The sequence below is a fragment of the Mauremys reevesii genome, linkage group 1 (genome assembly GCF_016161935.1).
Source record: "Mauremys reevesii isolate NIE-2019 linkage group 1, ASM1616193v1, whole genome shotgun sequence".
NCBI lineage: Eukaryota > Metazoa > Chordata > Testudines > Geoemydidae > Mauremys > Mauremys reevesii.
Window position 1 is genome coordinate 62,688,479 of NC_052623.1, and position 19,456 is coordinate 62,707,934.

The window sequence follows — 19,456 nt, forward strand, 5'->3', positions numbered from 1 at the left end:
GTAGAAAAAGGTAGTGATTCCATTGGAACTGATTAATTTCTTGTAATCTAGAGATCCTCAGTACCGAGAACAGATTGGTACCGCACAAAGAGGAGTCAGGCATCTGTCATCATGAGGTCTTGTAAAAAACTGCTGCAGTACTGACCTGGTAGTTGGTACCAAGGTGGCAGCCTGAGCAGAGGTGATTATGGCAGAGGGAGCAGACAGTACCAAAGACTTTTTCAACACTGAGGAGTGATTGTGAGATGATAGTCTGGTTTTCTGCAGTAGCAAAATGGTAGGTAATGAGAGCCTGGCTGATTGTACCATTACTGACTTAGAAGAGGTAGTCTTCTTCTCCTTGTTGTCTCAATCCCCAGACAGTATCAGAACCCTTAGATTCTGCAGTACCTGAGAAACTTGCAGTCTGATAGGTACTGAATTGAGAACTAGTAGGTGCTGAAGTAGTTGTTTCAACTGGCAACTAGGGTTTCTTTGAGGTAGATTCCCTACCTGGGCAACACAAGCTTCATTTCCTAGAGTCTTTTTGACGGTTTCTTGAGTTTTCATCTTAGAAGCTCTAGAGTATTGCATCAAAGTGGTTGAGGTGCTTGACTTGATCAGAGACCAGTGTATGGTAGGGGGCCCTGGCATGGGTCAGAAGCTGGATGGAGGGAGCTCTCCCTGATGAGAAGATGCAATTTAATCTAGTTATGTCTGGATCTCAGTTTTAATGCCAGGCAAAAATTACACTTTGTGGGGGGATGTGTGATTCCCCAAGGCAACAGATGCACCCTGAATGCCCATTACTCACCAGGATAGCCTTCCAGCATGAAAGGCAATGTTTAAAACCCAGCAAGATGGGCATACCCTCCGAGCAATCTAAAGTTCCTACAGGGAAAAAAAATAGGACAATAGTCCTTACAAAAAACCCCAAAAGTATGTATTTATTGTTTTACTACTACTAACTACTATTACTACAACTAACTAAGTAAAGCTATGAAGGGAAAAACCATACAGTTGAGGTACGCTCAACTCGAATACTGCTGAGACTCCATCTCAGGCTGAGGTGGTTGAGAAGAAACTAAGAGCAATTATGGGGGGGGTCAATGGAGCATGCATTGATCATGCTGCAAGCTGTGAGTGAGTTGAGAGAGATGAAGCTTGACAAGGATCTGGGGCAAAAAAAATTGGTGCTAGTGAAGGCAGGGCAGGGACTGATGATGACCTCAAGGTCCCTTCCAGTTCTAGGAGATTGGTATATCTCCAATTATTACCTTATTACCAATTTGCCTGTGCAGCTCTACATAGCCACAGTGAAGAGCATGAGGAAGAGAAGACCACATGTGTAGGTCAAATGGGTATTGCTACCTAAAATCTCCCATCAAAGACACATTCACATCTGACGTGGAATGCTACTTGAAGAAGAATCCAGACAATTTATCTCTAGTCAAAACCCTTGCAAGAGAAAATACCTACAAGGAAAATATTTCTTGTAATATGCTTCTGGTGAATGCTTCTCCCAAAATTCCTATTAGCTATTTCTGTCCCTGAGCTCCCAATAGTGAGGCTTTTATGATTGTATACAGAGTCTTAACAGCCTTAACAGATGAATTAATATCTGTTATTACACCATGCAATTAGGCCCAACAACCTAGCTATTATTTTTGTCTTTTGTGGATCTTAGGTCGCTGTTCTGCTGCAGGCTTATGAATGGTAGATAGCCCATCTTGCATAAGGTTAGATTTTGGCCAATCTTTTGTATGTTATTTGCATATTTAGGGAAATATCCTATGTGTTTTTCATCAGATCTTCTGCTTTCGGAAGATTTGGATTATGCTTTGAGTAACACAGTAGAACAAAGGTTTCAAGGGAGTATTTTATTTGCAAAAAATTCATGAATTATTTTGAGTATACACCTTTGTCTCTAGTAATAGGAAGTTAAAATTACATTAATATAGAGCCACAGGGACGCAGTCTTGTTACTTGCAAGAACAATCATGTCTACAGCAACTGAATGATGCTTATGTAAAACAACTGGAATTACAAGTGCACAAAAGCAAAAGGGACTTGGGTGTAATTAATTTCAAACTGATCTAGGATGGATGTCACGTTGCTTGTTTTTCTGTCACTTTGTTGACTGTTTATCTCTCCTCTAACCCCCACTGTGTGGCACACTATCAGTTCTGTCACTTGCAAGATGCCTAGAAATTGCAAATCTTGCTTTATTTAGTTCCCTCGCAGCAAGTCAAATAACTCGTCACCAGGGAAATGGGGAATTAGTTCTTAGCCTTAAAAACCTCAACACTAATTTTCATAGATTTGTGTTGCCTTATTGTGATGGCAACATTGAAGACAGGAAGGTTTCTATTTTCTTTTAATCATCAAAACTTTTTTTGCAGGTAGGGAACAAAAAGGGACAGCAACACAGCACACTCGAACTTTGTTACCAAGGAAGAGCATCATAGACTGAGACAGTGGGAGTATCCCATATGATTGATTTCCTGTGATAGCAGAGCTGGCCTTGATGTCACCTAGATGTCATTCCATCTTGTCTTCTGTTTTTATAGGATAGGGTGTGGAGACTCTACCTGTTAACAAGCACACAAAGGAATAACTTCACTTTCCGCTCCCGTTGCAAAGCAACAGAAGAAAGGGGCTGCTGGAGAGATAGCAGGAGAGAGCCTCAGGAAGGCAATGGTTTACACTCATATTCTGGGTAAAGTCCAGGTTTGGAGGTCTGTTTGTTCTGTATGTTTTTGCTTATGGCAATATGTTTTTGCTCCTGCTGATTATTACTGTTTTATTTCTGCTGAGTCACACCATCAGCTTACATGTGTAACCTTTTTGCTAGGTGGTGTCAGCAACAAGAAGGGCTAGGTTCAACAGCTAGGTGTTCCTCTGAACATTGCAAAACATAACTGGATCAAATTCCCACCCAGTAATCTGGGAAAACTACACACCATCCAGGGTGCCTCTATGAGGCAATACTTCCCCACTTGTAAGCAATGAGTTAGTGTATAACAAAAGAAAACTTTTATTAAAAACAGAGAGGAATCCAGCATTAGTTTGGGAGGACACCACAGCAATGATTCAAAAGCATATAAATTATAGGCAAACATCTACTCAACAGTGTGTTTGGCAGTGTCCTTTGTCTGTTTCCCACCTTACGGAGTCAAAGTCTGATGGATGAATGTCCCTTGAACACCCCACTCTGCATTCCAGCAATTAGGTGCTGGGAGTCAAGTAATTATTTTACATTCATAACTGATGCAGCAAACCCAGAGGTGCTGATGCTAGGAGCTGCCAAGCCTAGAAGTGTTGGGGCTCAGCCCTGGCACAGATTAAGCACAGGGTGCACCTCACTCACAGCTGGTTGTCCAGGGTCAGCAAAGTCTCTAAATTCAGGGGTGCATTCATGTGAGTTCACCTCCCACCCCTGAAAAGGAGGAGCAATTGAGTAATGCCTCTGCTGTTGCTGCCACCTCTGCCACACCTACTGCTCTCTGCTGCCACTTGGTGTTGCTATCTCTACCTCTGTTACAAGTTTCAGAGTGGTAGCCGTGTTAGTCTGTATCAACAAAAAGAACAAGGAGTACCTGTGGCACCTTAGAGACTAACAAATTTATTTGGGCATAAGCTTTCATGAGCTAAAACCCACTTGATTGGATGCATGCTCTGTTATACGTCTGTTATAACTGCTACTGCTTGCTACTACCTCTGCAATGCCATATGCTGCCACTTAGCCCAGTTCTCAGTGATTTCACTGGATAACGGGGAAGATCACTGCAACTGCAGACTCTGTGGTGTCTTTCACTGCACTACTGTGCCCACATCATATCTAAGGCTCAGTCCCTAGACCTGCTCTCCAGTTATTTCAGCTCTAGTAACAAGGACTTTCAGTTGGAGTTTGGCTGGATTACAGGAATGTTGTCTGAACCATCTTTCCCAAACGTACATACAAAAGCCTCTCCCTTCTCCTTTGAGAAGAACTTTAAAATTATTTAAGTTTCTCTAAACAAACAGTTATGGGGGAAATGAGGGTTACGGTTCCAAATCTCTTTCCTTGCTCTTGTTATTTCTTTTCAATCTTGCAACAACTATCGGGACATCTCCTTGTTGTCAATATCCAGCGACATTTTTGCCAGAATTCTGGAACACATTGAACAAGGGCTCCTGTCTGAGTCAGTATGGCTTCAGGAAAGGACATGGGACCTTAGACATGGTATTTTGCAGCTTGTCAACTTGAGGAGAAATGCCAGGAACAGAACTCCAACCTTTATATGACTTTCATTGACTTGAAAAAAGCATTTGATAGTCAGTTGGGAGGGCCTTTGGAAGATCATGGCAAAATGTGGTTGCCTGGAGAAATTCATTGCAATGGTTCAGCAATTCCATGATGGCATGCTCGCTTGCATTATGGACGACGGTGAATCCTCTTGTCAGAATCTACCCTCACTTGAAACTGGGGGGTTTCTAAGTGAGGATCCGCATGTCTTTCCCCACCCCAAAATCCTAGGGTAGGTCTCCCCTTTTGCTGCCACCACCCGGTCAATTTCGTGGGCCGGGACACCCCTGTTTCCCCCCTGTCTCCCTTCAAAGACACTCCCTGGGAACACAGATCAATTCACAGAGGAGGAACCTTCCCCCTCTTCCCTCTCTCCAGCCTGCTCCGGAGAGAGAGATACCTTGATTCAAACTCCTTGAATCTCACACACACAGGGAAGCAGCCCACTTCCCCCCTCCCTCTCCCCTAGCCACTCTGGAGAGATTTCTGATTCAAACTGCTTGAATCAAACCCAGGAGGACTGTCTCTTCCCTCCTCCCCTTCCCCTGAATTTCCCCAAGGGAAGGAATTAACCAAGTCCAAAGAAAAGAAAAGAATTTATTAAGAGAACCAAAAGAAAATACAGAATCTCTATGAGTCCAAGCTGGACACTCATAGGGTATAACCTTGCTAAGTTCTGGAGAGAATCCCCTCTCCTTCTCAGTACAACCAGTACAAGCAGAATTAAGAATAATCAATAACAAACACACAGAATTGCAAACATAGGATTATTAGTTAAGACACAACGTATCTTTCTAATACTCACTATCTTGGCTAGAAGAATTTAGTTCAGAAAGGTAGAACTTGTAGGGACTTGATTAACTCGTCTGGTCTCTTGAACTCCAAACGGCCAAAGACAACACCCCCCCCAAACAGAGGGAAAAAGTTCCCTCCTAGGAGTTTCAAATTCTCTTCCCTGATTGGTCCTCAGGTCAGGTGCCCACCAGGTACTATGCTTTAACCCTTTACTAACTATTCATGACACCTCTTAACCATTCCCCATCATCCGTGGAGTCAAGCAGGGCTGTGTGTTGGCCCCAACCCTCTTTGGAATGATGTTTTCTGTCATGCTTACAAATGCCTTTTGTGACTGTGACACCGGGATTAGCATCAGATACCGGACTGATGGCAAGCTTTTCAACCTGAGACTACAGGCAAGACGAAAGTACAGGAAGTGACTGTGGTCTTCTGTTTGCTGATGACTGTTCCTTGAATGCCAGCAGAGTATGGACTATTTCTCTTCAGCTTGTGACAATTTTGGTTTCGTAATCCACATCAAGAAGACAGAAGTGACATACCAATCTGCATCAGGAAAGCCTGCTATCACAGTGAATGGCCAAACCCTCCAGGCAGTGGACAAGTTCACCTACTTTGGCAGTACACTGTCACATGCAGTTCACATCAATGATTAAACCAATGCCAGAATTACCAAAGCAAGTGTGGCTTTTGGCAGACTATATGTAAATGTGTGGGAGCACAGAGGCATTAGTCAACAAACAAAATTGAAAGTCTACAGAGCCATCATGTTGCCAACTTTCATGTTGCCAACTTTTTCATGCCAAAACCTGGACAATGTACAGACACCATGTTATGAAGCTGAATCACTTTCACATGGGCTGTCTAAGGAAACTGATGAAGATAAGATGGCAAGACAAAGTTCCAGAAACTGAGGTTCTCATATGGGCAGGTATTCCAAGCATCCATACTATGTTAAAGAAATCACAGATGAGATGGGTAGGTCATGTCACCAATATGTCAGATGAGCGACTGCCAAAGAAGATATTTTATGGTGAGCTAAAATAGGGAAAGCACTCTCAGGGAGGCCAGAATAAATGCTGCAAAGACTCATTCAAGTTATCTTTGGGGTGTGTCAACACTGAACCAGAGTTTTGGGAAAATCTCACTCATGATTGTTCTAAGCTGGTGAAGTCTCATCCATACTGGCTGCAGTCTATGAGCAGAGGAGAACTACTGAGGCAGAGCAGGAGTGCCAGCAGTGTAAATCTCAGAACCACAGCATGCCTGCTATTAATCAAGTAACCCACAATGGCATGTCTTGTTCAGTGTGCCACAGACAGTTCAATGCTCAAATTGGCCTGATCAGCCACTCACGTGGTCACAGAAACCAAACCAATCAGTGATGTCATGATCATCTGCAAACTTGAAGGACAACCAACAATACCCATTGTCAAATGAACTACACTAAAAATCTCCATTTGTTAGATTTGCATGAACTACCAGGGTTTCAGTCTATGTAGACTTAACCTGCCACATCATCTTTTGTGAAGACACATGCCCTGCACCAGTATTATTGATGTAGCGCCCCTCTCCACCTGATTACCTCCTTTAATGGCAATCCGCTTACATGTTCTGATGGACAGGTCTGGGTTCTTTTGGATCCCGCCACCCACTCAGTAGGGTGAATCTTTTTTCTTTTTTGGTTATGAAATTAGTTGGCGGTGCCTCCACCCCCCTCGCTCCTTCCTGGCAGGGTCACCAGGGCAGCTTGGGCGGAAAATTTTAACTACAGAGGAATCCCCACTTATTTGCCAGATAGTTGGAGACTTCCAAGAAATAACACAACACATAAAAATATATTTAACACAACAATTATATTAAACAGGCAACAAATACAACATAACCGGGGAAACACTATTTTTAGGGTCACCGGTGCCCACACTTAAAATACCCGTGTCTGGATGTAACAAATGTAAAACTAGTGTCCTGTTGGTACGCGTACTTTGCTGGGGCCCTTGATGACCTATACAATTCTCTGCAGAGGTTTAGCAGTGGGGCTGACTGGGTTCAGTACAGGCCAAAAGACCCACAGATGGGAGGAGGTGGTGAATCCCTCCACAGGTGTGATAAGCGGTAGGATATAAAATTCTCAAACCCGCACTCCCTGGCTTGAGGACACAGTTCAGGGAGTAGGGGGTCCCCAAAACAAATTCCCTGACTAACTAACTAAAGACAAGGCACTCACGATGATCTTCAGGGTTGAGGATGACACTGGACTCCTCAGTCACTGCAGGTTGGCTGCGGTCTGCGGTCAGGGATCCTCCTCAGGAAGGAATCAAGCTGCGCTGGTCCCAGGATTTCCCCTCACCACAAAGGGGTGCAGGGCTCAAGGTGTAGGTTATACAACTACCCTCACGTCCAAACTGTAGCCTCCTCGCCAGCCTCCAGTCACACACTCCGCAGGCAGCAGCCCTGGACTAGCAGCACCGACCATGTGGGGACTGGTCTCACCAGGGGAGCTGGAGGCGAACCCAGCCTGGCTGGGGAAATTTCTCAGCAAACATAACAACTGGGAATCATCCGTGGGGAAGGAAAACCCAGCTGAGGGATCTGGGGTCAAGTCCCTAGAGGCCAGTTCTCAGTTGGAACCTGCTTGCAGGCCTGGGACTCACCAGCTCCCCTCACAGACAGTCCGGCCCTTGCCCTGGCTGGCCCCAGCCTCTCCTCAAAATGGCTTCTCCCTCCCCTCAACTCCCTGGGAGGGGCATCTCCGCTCCCTGTTGGTTGCTGGGCAGACTCTGAGTTTGCCTTGGCTCCTCCTCCCTGAGCTGCCAGCAGACAGAGCTCCAGGAATCTATGTAATCTCTTTGGGGGTTACATTGAAATATTGTATCCTTAGTTTAGAAGGGAACACATTTCAAAGATCCTGTTTTATTTATGCAAAATGTGTGTGGTAATTGTACACCTGATTTGCATGCATACATTCTTGGGTGTGGTGCATTGGCATAGATATGCCCTTTTGAAATTAGGGCAATACAGTATAACTAAGATATTAATTTTAGTTTTGTATAAAACCAAATAATTTTACTGGGCTTTGCAAAGTAGAGTGTATCTGTAGTCAGACTACTTAATAGATTGTATTAGTTCCCCAAAAGGTATTCTCCTCACTGAGTCCCTTAAAAATGTTGATACTATACACTCATTCTTACATTCATATATCTAAGCATTAGCTCATATGTTTATGAACTCTTTTCCCAAGTCAGTAAACAAGGGGGAGATAGAATGATCTGGTGGTTAAGTCCCTGATCTGGAACCCAGGAGATTTCAATCAAATTCTTGGCTGTGCCGGAGAATTTTTTTCTGGGTTGGGCAAATCACATTGTGGCTCATCTTATCTGTAAAAAAATGAGGACAGTACTTCACTATCTCACAGGAGGATTGTGAGGATAATTCCATAAATATTTGAGAAGCACTCATGTGACACCCTCCCCCCTGCCCCATTACTATAGTATTTAAGTTCCTAGGTAGGAAAAAACACACAATCCAGACTCCAATGTTTGGCAACCAGTGGGCAGGATCAAGTGGGTGGAACTACAACATTAAAAATAAAGGGTATTGGAGGCTGGAGTATTTTAAAAGCACCAGGACAAACTCATCCTTGATTTAACTAAATTGGCTTCAGTGGAATTACATCAAGAATGAATTTGGCCCATTATGATTAAAATGCATTTTTCAAATGTATTGAAGAAGAAAATAAGAAGCAGCTAATAAAGGACTAAAGCCAATAATGGTTTTATAAACGACTGCCCAGGGAAATTAAATCAAAGAACAATAGAAAAATGGAGCTGGCTGTATTTTAAAAAATCCTTATTGAGGTTGCAGGAAAAAATCATCCCGATGTGTAGAAAGAATAGTAAATATGGCAGGCGACCAGCTTGGCTTAACAGTGAAATCCTTGCTGATCTTAAATGCAAAAAAGAAGTTTACAAGAAGTGGAAGATTGGACAAATGCCCAGGAGGAGTATAAAAATATTGCTCAAGCATGCAGGAGTGAAATCAGGAAGGCCAAATCACACTTGGAGTTGCAGCTAGCAAGAGATGTTAAGAGTAACAAGAAGGGTTTCTTCAGGTATGTTAGCAACAAGAAGAAAGTCAAGGAAAGTGTGGGCCCCTTACTGAATGAGGGAGGCAACCTAGGGACAGAGGATGTGGAAAAAGCTAATGTACTCAATGATTTTTTTGCCTCTATCTTCACAAAAAAGGTCAGCTCCCAGACCGCTGCACTGGGCAGCACAGTATGGGGAGAAGGTGACCAGCCCTCCGTGGAGAAAGAAGTTGTTTGGGACTATTTAGAAAAACTGGACGAGCACAAGTCCATAGGGCCGGATGCGCTGCATCCGAGGGTGCTAAAGGGGTTGGTGGATGTGGTTGCAGAGCCATTGGCCATTATCTTTGAAAACTCATGGTGATCAGAGGAGGTCCCAGGTGACTGGAAAAATCATGGAGCAGGTCCTCAAGGAATCAATTCTGAAGCACTTAGAGGAGAGGAAAGTGATCAGGAACAGTCAGCATGGATTCACCAAGGGCAAGTCATGCCTGACTAACCTAATTGCCTTCTATGAGGAGACAACTGGGTCTGTGGATGAGGGGAAAGCAGTGGATGTGTTATTCTTTGACTTTAGCAAAGTTTTTTATAAGGTCTCCCACAGTATTCTTGCTGGCAAGTTAAAGAAGTATGGGCTGGATGAATGGACTATAAGGTGGATAGAAAGCTGGCTAGATCGTCGGGCTCAGCGGGTAGTGATCAACAGCTCCATGTCTAGTTGGCAGCTGGTTTCAAGCGGAGTGCCCCAAGGGTCGGTCCTGGGGCCGGTTTTGTCCAATATCTTCATTAATGAACTGGAGGATGGCACGGACTGCACTCTCAGCAAGTTTGCAGATGACACTAAACAGGGAGGAGTGGTAGATACGCTGGAGGGTAGGGATAGGATACAGAGGGACCTAGACAAATTAGAGGATTGGGCCAAAAGAAACCTGATAAGGTTCAACAAGGACAAGTGCAGAGTCCTGCACTTAGGACGGAAGAATCCCATTCACTCTTATAGACTAGGGACTGAATGGCTAGGCAACAGTTCTGCAGAAAAGGACCTAGGGGTTACAGTGGACAAGAAGCTGGATATGAGTCAAGACTGTGCCCTTGTTGCCAAGAAGGCTAACAGCATTTTGGGCTGTATAAGTAGGGGCATTGCCAGCAGATTGAGGGACGTGATCATTCCCCTCTATTCAACATTGGTGAGGCCTCATCTGGAGTACTGTGTCTAGTTTTGGGCTCCACACTTCAAGAAGGATGTGGAAAAATTGGAAAGAGTCCAGCGGAGGGCAACAAAAATGATTAGGGGGCTGGAGCACATGACTTATGAGCAGAGGCTGAGGGAACTGGGATTGTTTAGTCTGCAGAAGAGAAGAATGAGCGGGGATTTGATAGCTGCTTTCAACTACCTGAAAGGGAGTTCCAAAGAGGATGGATCTAGACTGTTCTCAGTGGTACCTGATGTTAGAACAAGAAGTAATGGTCTCAAGTTGCAGTGGGGGAGGTTTAGGTTGGATATTAGGAAAAACTTTTTCACTGGGAGGGTGGTAAAGCACTGGAATGGGTTACCTAGGGAGGTGGTGGACTCTCCTTCCTTAAAAGCAACAAAGAATCCTGTTGCACCTTATAGACTAACAGACGTTTTGCAGCATGAGCTTTCGTGGGTGAATACCCACTTCTTCGGATGCCCGAAAGCATCCGAAGAAGTGGGTATTCACCCACGAAAGCTCATGCTGCAAAACGTCTGTTAGTCTATAAGGTGCCACAGGATTCTTTGTTGCTTTTACAGATCCAGACTAACACAGCTACCCCTCTGATACTTGTCTCCTTCCTTAGAGGTTTTTAAGGTCAGGCTTGACAAAGCCCAGGCTTGAATGATTTAGTTGGGAATTGGTCCTGCTTTGAGCAGGGGGTTGGACTAGATGACCTTCTGAGGTCCCTTCCAACCCTGATATTCTATGATTCTATGAAAATGGAGGATCAAATGAAATGAGAATTTACAGTGTAGAGTCAGCTAAGGCTTGCAGGGAAAGGATAAGAGATGAACAGTATAGTAAGTTATGGCTACTTAAATAGTTATAAGAAAAACTTTATAAATGCATACTGCTAATTTTTTGAAGGGTGGGAAAGGTTTGACAGGACACTTCTCTCACAGCTTTGGGGTAAGGAGAGAGACCAGTTCCTCTTTTTCACTTCAACTTTCAGCCCACTGTGCAGGGGTCAGAGAAAAGAAGAACTGAGAAAGTAAAGAAGCCCAGTAGTTGAACAGTCTCTGGGGGGGCTCAATCTCTCTTTCTCTTCCCCATTGTCAGCTATTGGGAAGGAGAAGCAGTGCTCCACATTCAGCAGCAGAAAGAGAGGCTACCATTGATCTCCCTCTGCTAATATACGGCCAAATTCTGCAGGCCTTATGCAGACAAAACCTCTTTTGACTTCAGTCAGGGAACGTTCTTGATAAAGAACTGCAGGATTGGGCTCCTAGAGAAAAAAAGAACTCGCTAATCAATAAGGAGAATAAGCAAATTTATGAGAATATACTAATTATAGAACAGTTATTTCTTATCATGAGACTATGGATTGATGGATATGCCATTGGAGTAGTAGTGAGTAGTTCTTTTTGGAAGTGTTCACTACATTTGGGTGCCTCAGTTTTTGAGTTCACTTCAACTTTCAGCCCACTGTGCAGGGGTCAGAGAAAAGAAGAACTGAGAAAGTAAAGGAGACCTGTAGTTGAACAGTCTCTGGTGGGGCTCAATCTCTCTTTTTCTTCCCCATTGTCAGCTATTGGGAAGGAGAGGCAGTACTCCACATTCAGCAGCAGAAAGAGAGGCTACAATTGATCTCCCCCTGCTAATATACGGCCAGTTTTTGAGTTGCAAGCCTTAGATAGTTTGGCAAAATTTTCAATCTTGAGTGTCTAAAGTTAGGCACCAAAATTCATAGTAAGGCACCTAATTAAGTGGAACAATTTTCAAAGATGCATAACACTCACAACATTATTTGAACCTAAGAAAGTGAACAGGCCTTAAATATCTTAACTTGTGCAGCCAAAAATTGAGGGACCCAAAGAACCATGAACTTTTGAAAACGACGGGTTTAAATTTTCTCCACCTCATTTTCTCCCATATGTATGAAACTGAGCAACTGAAAATGTAAAGGTCGGGAGTTAGGGAAAAATCCAAATCCCCTTTGCCGGAGTTATCTGGTTTTGGGAATGTTCTGTATGGAACAGTCCTCATGATACTGGTAGGGGAGTAGATTGAATAGATTTAGTTTTCCATCTATAGCGCCTGTGGGACAAATCTTGATATTCTTATTCAGCTTTTATTCAGTCTTTACTCAGAGAGAGTTTGCATGAGTAGAGACTAAATAAAACTGAGCAATAATTAAAGACGCCTGAATTTGTCCCTATGAATCTATAAATGGTTGAGATGGGAATAGACCAGAAACTGAATCCAAATGACAATTTGAACTTCCTAAAAAGATTCAGTGAGTTTCAGACCTGGGATTTTTGTCCAGGCCCATTGCTTAATAACAGAAAAGCCTGAAGGTCTTAGAACACACATGTTTGTTTATTCAGGAGTTGTTATGAATTTCCTTCTGTAAAACTTCATCCCTTTCATTAAAAGAGATGGATACACTTAAAGAATGGTTGACTCATCCAAATCGAGCACAAAGGCCAACTTAGAAGGCTGTTTAGTGAATATTTACCTCTTCTCCTTACCACTTTATTTCACAATAGAGAAGAAACAAAGATCAACTCATTCTATAATTGTGAAGTAGCCATTCCTGCTACTGTCTACTCCACCCGTGCACTTTGTTTCCTCGTTTTTAATATTGGGAAGGAAATAAAGGGCTGTATTTTAAAATAATTGTTGTGTTAAAGATACATTGTTTTTAAAACTGGTACAGGGCAATGGTGGTTTCTACTAGTATTTGATGGTTGCTCATTTATTATCTGATATGAAACACTAATCACTGTCCCATTTCTTCTGGACATGCCCACACCACAATAAATCACCACATAACTGGTGCTCTTGTTAGCAGTCTCAGTAGAAAGAACCTGAGGACTGAACTGTCCGCAATAATGGTAGTCCCTCAAGGTTAGTATTGAAGAATAGAGAGGGCAGCAGGGTGGAAGTCTGCATAACCATTGATCTGCTTACCTGTTCTCAGAGTGATAGCCGTGTTAGTCTGTATCAGCAAAAAGAACGAGGAGTACTTGTGGCACCTTAGAGACTAACAAATTTATTTGAGCATAAGCTTTTGTGGGCTAAAATGATGAAGTGGGTTTTGGCCCACAAAAGCTCATGTTCAAATAAATGTGTTAGTTTCTAAGGTGCCACAAGTACTCCTCGTTCTTTTTACCCATTCTGTGGATCAATATGACAATTTTCTAGGGGTCTCAACCCAGAATATTTCAAGGACACTAAACTTGCTTTTATATTAAAAAAAAGACAGTTTTATGTTTTTTTATCTTCCTGTTATTAAACGATTCATAATCTTGTAATTATGTGCCACTTATAAGCTTCTATAGTACTGTGCCTGAAGCTATTTAGATGCAGTAATAACACAAAATTAGAAATATACTGTAATGGCACTGTGTGTTATGAAGGAGAAAATGTAACTAGGAGACAAAAATGAAAACTAAGGAATAATTGTGGAATTCATTTTTCCATATACATAGTGAAGAATTCTAGGTGATCTATTTGATTATTAACTTACTCAAAGGCACAATTCATATAATTCTGAATGAATTAAAACGATTGCACTTAGATATTTAGGACTTTGATAAGATTATATTTGCTCTCAGTTTTGTGTTTGTTTTTTTAATAGCCTGACTTTAGGCTCCTAAATCCATATTAGGATTCCTGGGGGGCTTACCCCCCCCAGTCTTGTTGTGGTCACTTAGGACTAGGGCTAGGGTTCCCCACTCCAGGGTATTCTCCCCATATTGGCCACTTTCTTGACCCACCAACCACTACATTAAGTTTAAACCAAACAACTTACTAAACAGCAACTGTAAGAAAAATAAAGGAAAAATTGAAAATGTTAAAGGAACAAGGGGCTCTGACCCAGGGGCATGGAGAACATGATAAAGCATAGTCTCTGGAATTTAAGAAAATTATACAGTTTTTTCCTCACATATCCCAGGCCTCCCTTCCAGGATCTGGACACGCTGCCGTGATACCATGGCTAAGACACCTGCCATGGTGGCAGCTACACTCCCTCAGGCTCTAGGTGGCAGGACCCTTCTCCCAGTATCAAACCTCCCGTTGGGCTGATGTCCTCCTTCCGAATTTGGCCTTCAAGGCCCTTTTGCCTGGTGGCATCTCACCCTGCTGGGCCCTTGCTTCCCAGGATCCCCACCTCACTCTTGCCAGCTGCTCACTGCTCTCAAGCTCCAATATTACTTGTGGCATGGCCCTGCAGCTCCTTGATGTAGCTCAGCCCTGGTTCACCTCAGCTCATGCAGCTCCAGCTCTGCTCAGTGCTGCTTTTGCTCTGCGTCCAACCCAGCTCCGGTTGCTGCTTTCTCCTCAGCTCTGCCCTACTCTAGCTCATGTGGAGGATGTGCCGTCATTGGCCGGCCTGCCTGACTTGAACCGCTGCCCTCTCCCCATTGGCCCTGGGGACAGTCAGTCTCAGCTGCTTTCTCTTCAGCCCTTCCCCTTTCTTCTGCTATTGGGAGAAGGCCAGCCAAAAAACCCACTGAGTTTCAATATGGGGCCAACAGCCCCCTTACATTGAGAAGAGATCTGGGCCCCAAATTTTCCTGCATGCCCAGGCTAGTCAATTTTAAACTGGTTTTATTAGAGCTTTCACTGTATTTTGGTTCACAAATCCGATCATTCCAAATACTAACTGTTCAATATTCAGTCACAGAACCAAACAAATGCCATTTATTCTAGTTACCGTAAGACTAACTTTATAATCCTGATTTTTTTCTTTTTAAGGCCCCTTTGCCATAGCACTTAGATGGAAACTAATGTCCACTCTAGTTTTAATTGACTCAAAAGTCATGCAATTATCACCACTTCTCTTGGGAGACTGTTTGGGGTTTTTTTTCCTAAAAAGTCCTTTGAAAAATAACCATGTAGTAGCACAGTGAGGAAATATCTGCATAGCACACTCTCTATAAATAGCACAGTGAAGAGAGGAAGACAGCAGAGGAGAAAGAGAACACAAAAGGGACAGGTAGTACTATTTTGAATTACATAACTTCCATTATCTTTCTTAATCACATTGGTCTGGGTGCAAAGAGTATTTAGGCTCCTAACTTCCACTGATTTCAGTGGAAGTTGGAGTCTAAATTTGGGCTGTCGATTAATCGGAGTCAACTCATGCGATTAACCCAAAAAAAGTAATTGTGATTTAAAAAAATAATCGCAATTAATAGCAGTTTTAATTGCACTGTTAAACAATAGAAAACCAATTGAAATTTATTAACTAGTTTGGATGTTTTTCTACATTTTCAAATATATTCCTTTCAGTTACAACACGGAAAACAAAGTGTATAGTACTCGCTTTAAATTATTTTTATTACAAATATTTGCACTTTAAAAATGATAAACAAAAGAAATAGTATTTTTCAATTCACCTCATATAAGTACCATAGTGCAATCTCTTTATTGTGAAAGTGCAACTTACAAATGTAGATTTTTTGTTACAACAGCACCATTCATGCTTTGGCCACCATTCCAGAGGACATACTTCCATGCTGATGACGCTCATTAAAAAAATAATGCATTATTTAAATTTGTGACTGAACTCCTTTGGGGAGAATTGTATGTTGCCTGCTCTGTTTTTTTATCCGCATTCTGCCATATATTTCATGGTGCAGCAGTCTCAGATGATGACCCAGCATGTTGTTCATTTTAAGAACACTTTCACTGCAGATTTGACAAAATGCAAAGAGGGTACCAATGTGAGATGTCTAAAGATAGCTACAGCACTCAACCCTAGATTTAAGAATCTGAAGTGCCTTCCAAAATCTGATCGGGATGAGATGTGGAGCTTGCTTTCAGAAGTCTTAAAAGAGCAACACTCTGGTGCAGAAGCTACAGAACCCGAAGCACCAAAAAAGAAAATCAACCTTCTGCTGGTGACTTCTGACTCAGATGATGAAAATGAACATGAGTTGGTCTGCACAGCTTTGGATTATTATCGAGTAGAACCCATCATCAGCATGGATGCATGTCCTCTGGAATGGTGGTTGAGGCATGAAGAGACATATAAATCTTTAGCGCATCTGGCATGTAAATATCGTGCAACACCAGCTACAACAGTGCCATGCGAATTCCTGTTCTCACAATCAGGTGACACTGTAAGCAAGAAACCGGCAGCATTATCTCCTGCAAATGTAAACAAACTTGTTTGTCTGAGCGATTGACTGAACAAGAAGTAGGACTGAGTGGACTTGTAAGTTCTAAAGTTTTACATTGTTTATTTTTTAATGTAGTTATTTTTGTACATAATTCTACATTTGTAAATTCAACTTTCACGATAAAGAGATTACACTACAATATTTGTATTAAGTGAATTGAAAAATACTATCTTTTATTTTTACAGTGCAAATATTTGTAATAAAAAATATAAAGTGAGCACTGTACACTTTGTATTCTATGTTGTAATTGAAATCAATATATTTGAAAATGTGGAAAACATCCAAAAATATTTATATAAATAGTATTCTATTATTGTTTAACATTGCAGTTAATCACAATTAATCACAATTTTTTTAATCACGTGATTAATAGCGATTAATTTTTTTAATCGTTTGACAGCCCTAGTCTAAATATCTTTGTGGATCTGGGCCACTCACACTTACATTAAAAGAAGCAGTGTGACAGGGTTGTATTATATGTCAAACAAACATACAGAAAAGCTGGAAAATATAGTGCAACCTATTTCCCGATCTGTAACAAGATTGACCAAAAAGATTGTGACGGACTTGAGGCCCTTTTCATTTGTAAAGATTAAGGGTTTCAGGAACAGATGAATTATAACCATATGCAGATAGCCAGAGCAGTCTGATGGATTCAGCACAAAGCTGGGATCAGATTACTCTTGACTTCTAATCCTAGCTCTTCCACCAACTGGTTGGGTGATCCTGAGGAAGTCCTGAGAGGTAGCGGAATCAATGCCCGCATTCTCCACCAAAAATGTAACAAATTTATGTTACCAATCCGCCCTGGGCATCAGGTAATCAGGCTGAAGCCGCAGAATCTTTTGGAGAGGAAATAACGGAGCACACCAACTGTCTAAGTTTTAAAGCTTTATTAATAAAATAATAAAATAACAGCAGTAAGTGTTGGGACTGCTCCCATGTCACTCAAAGAAAGCAAAAATGCATTAGTACCCCAGCCCTAACCCACTTTCATACTCACACATGCACAACATGAGGCTGGCCAAGCCCGGGTGTAACGTTAAAAAAAAAAAGGGGAAGGAGTGAACGGGAGTTCTTGTCCTGTGCATGGGTCGTCCAGGGTCCGCTGTGATCTCCGACCTGCTCTGGCTTTTGGGAGGGTTTTTAAGTCCTGGGTTCTTTTGGGGGGGTGTTTTCATTTAGGGCCCTCTGTTCCTGGTGCTCTTTGTACCAGTCCAAACCGGCTCCCTGTGGCCTCCTCAGCGTTCCCAAAACACATCGGCTCCAAAGACTTTGTTTTTCCCCCAGTTAGCCTTCACCATCTCATTTGCTCTCACTGTTCTCACTGCAGTCTCTGCAGCCCTGCACCACTTAGTTCTCCTCTTCCCATGGCTGGGTAGCTGCAGACTTCTCCTCCAGCCCATAACCTTGGTCTGAGGCCAGCGTCTTATCTTCAGATGGAGCTAGCTAAAGTGTCAAGTTAACCCATTCTCTGCTTTCTTCCTCCCTCCCCGTTTTGGCCTCTCGCAACCTGCAAAGAAATCCTCCACTCCGCACTCACACCTTTGACCCTCCCACAAAATGCCTTGCAATGCTTGCAACCACGTTAGCAACATACCATGCTGATCTGCTTCCGCAGGGTACCCCGTAAGGAAGGGGGCCACTGGGGGTGTGACAACTTAACCTCTTTGGGTCTGTTTCTACATCTGTAGAAGAGAAATAATAGTACTTATATTCCTCCCGAGTCTGTTGTGAGAAGTAATTAATGTTTGTACAGTGATTTGAAACAATTTAAAGTGTTCTTATTGTACTAGATAATAAATTGGACTTCTATAGCAACTTTCATCTGACAATCGCAAAGTACTGTATAAAAATATTAATTGATTAAAAATTAACACCCTAACATATGAAGACTCAAACTAGTTAATTCTCAAGTTTGTTGATTAAAGGCATGAAAAGATGGCCATATAAATAGAAGAGAAGATTACTTACCTTGTGCAGTAACTGAAGTTCTCAGAGATGTTTTCCCTGTGGGTGTTCCACTTTAGGTGTTGGTGCATCCCTGCACCTTTGATCAGAGAATTTCAGCAGTGCCTGTTCGGGTCACACATGTACTGTCCCCATACTCAGGAACAGGACAAGCATCCCATAAGTAATGTCGACGGTGTATGTCCAAGTGGGATTTTGGAGAATACACATGGTGCTGTTGAAAGACCAAAAGGCAAGACTTTGTATTGGTGATTATCTGTTCCCAGAGTAAATCTGAGAAACCTTCTGTGAGCAGGATGTATTGTTATGTGGAAATATGCATCTTGAAGGTCGAGGGCTGAGAATCAGTCCCCTCATTCCAGTGCTGGTATTATCATTGCTAGTGTGAACATCCTGAACTGTTGGACCCTTGTGAATTTGTTGAGCTTTCTGAGATCTAAGTTAGAAGAAAAATGGAAGATGGAGCCTGAGTTAAGAGGTAATGGGAGTAGAAGCCTTTTCCCCTGAGTTGTGAAGGTATTTGTTCCACTGCATTGAGATGTAGAAGGTATTTACTTCTTGCCATAGAAGGTGCTTGTGAGAAGGGTCCCTGATGAGGGAAGTGAAGGCAGGTTGGGTAGGGGAGGATAGAGGTAAATGAGATCAAGTAGCCTGTGTGCATTATTTCCTAGGGCTCATATGTCTGTGGTGATGGAAGCCCACGCAAACTAGAAGGGGGTCAAACATTATTCGAAGTGGGAGATAGTCAATGTTGTCAGCTCTGGTGGATGGCGGAGGTCATTCAGAACCTTGCCCAAACTCTCAAAACTATTGTTTCCCAGAGAATGATTGAGACGCTGATGATTGTGGCGGAGGAAGCTGATCTCTCTGTGGTCTCTCTCTCATATTATCGCTGTTGTTGGGCATAAGGGATGTACCTGGTGTGCTGGTAGGGTCTTCACTTGGTTGAAAGCGTGTATATTCC

General features: G+C 42.6%; 1 long non-coding RNA gene across 1 annotated transcript in view; it reads right to left on the bottom strand.

Moving 5' to 3' along the window:
• Positions 1-1,844: 1,844 nt before the first annotated feature.
• The window catches only part of LOC120395439, a 36,244-nt gene continuing 18,632 nt past the window's right edge, over positions 1,845-19,456 (bottom strand). Inside the window, exon 5 of the long non-coding RNA XR_005592630.1 lies at positions 1,845-2,570. This is a non-coding gene — a long non-coding RNA (uncharacterized LOC120395439). The remainder of the gene's footprint in view (positions 2,571-19,456) is intronic.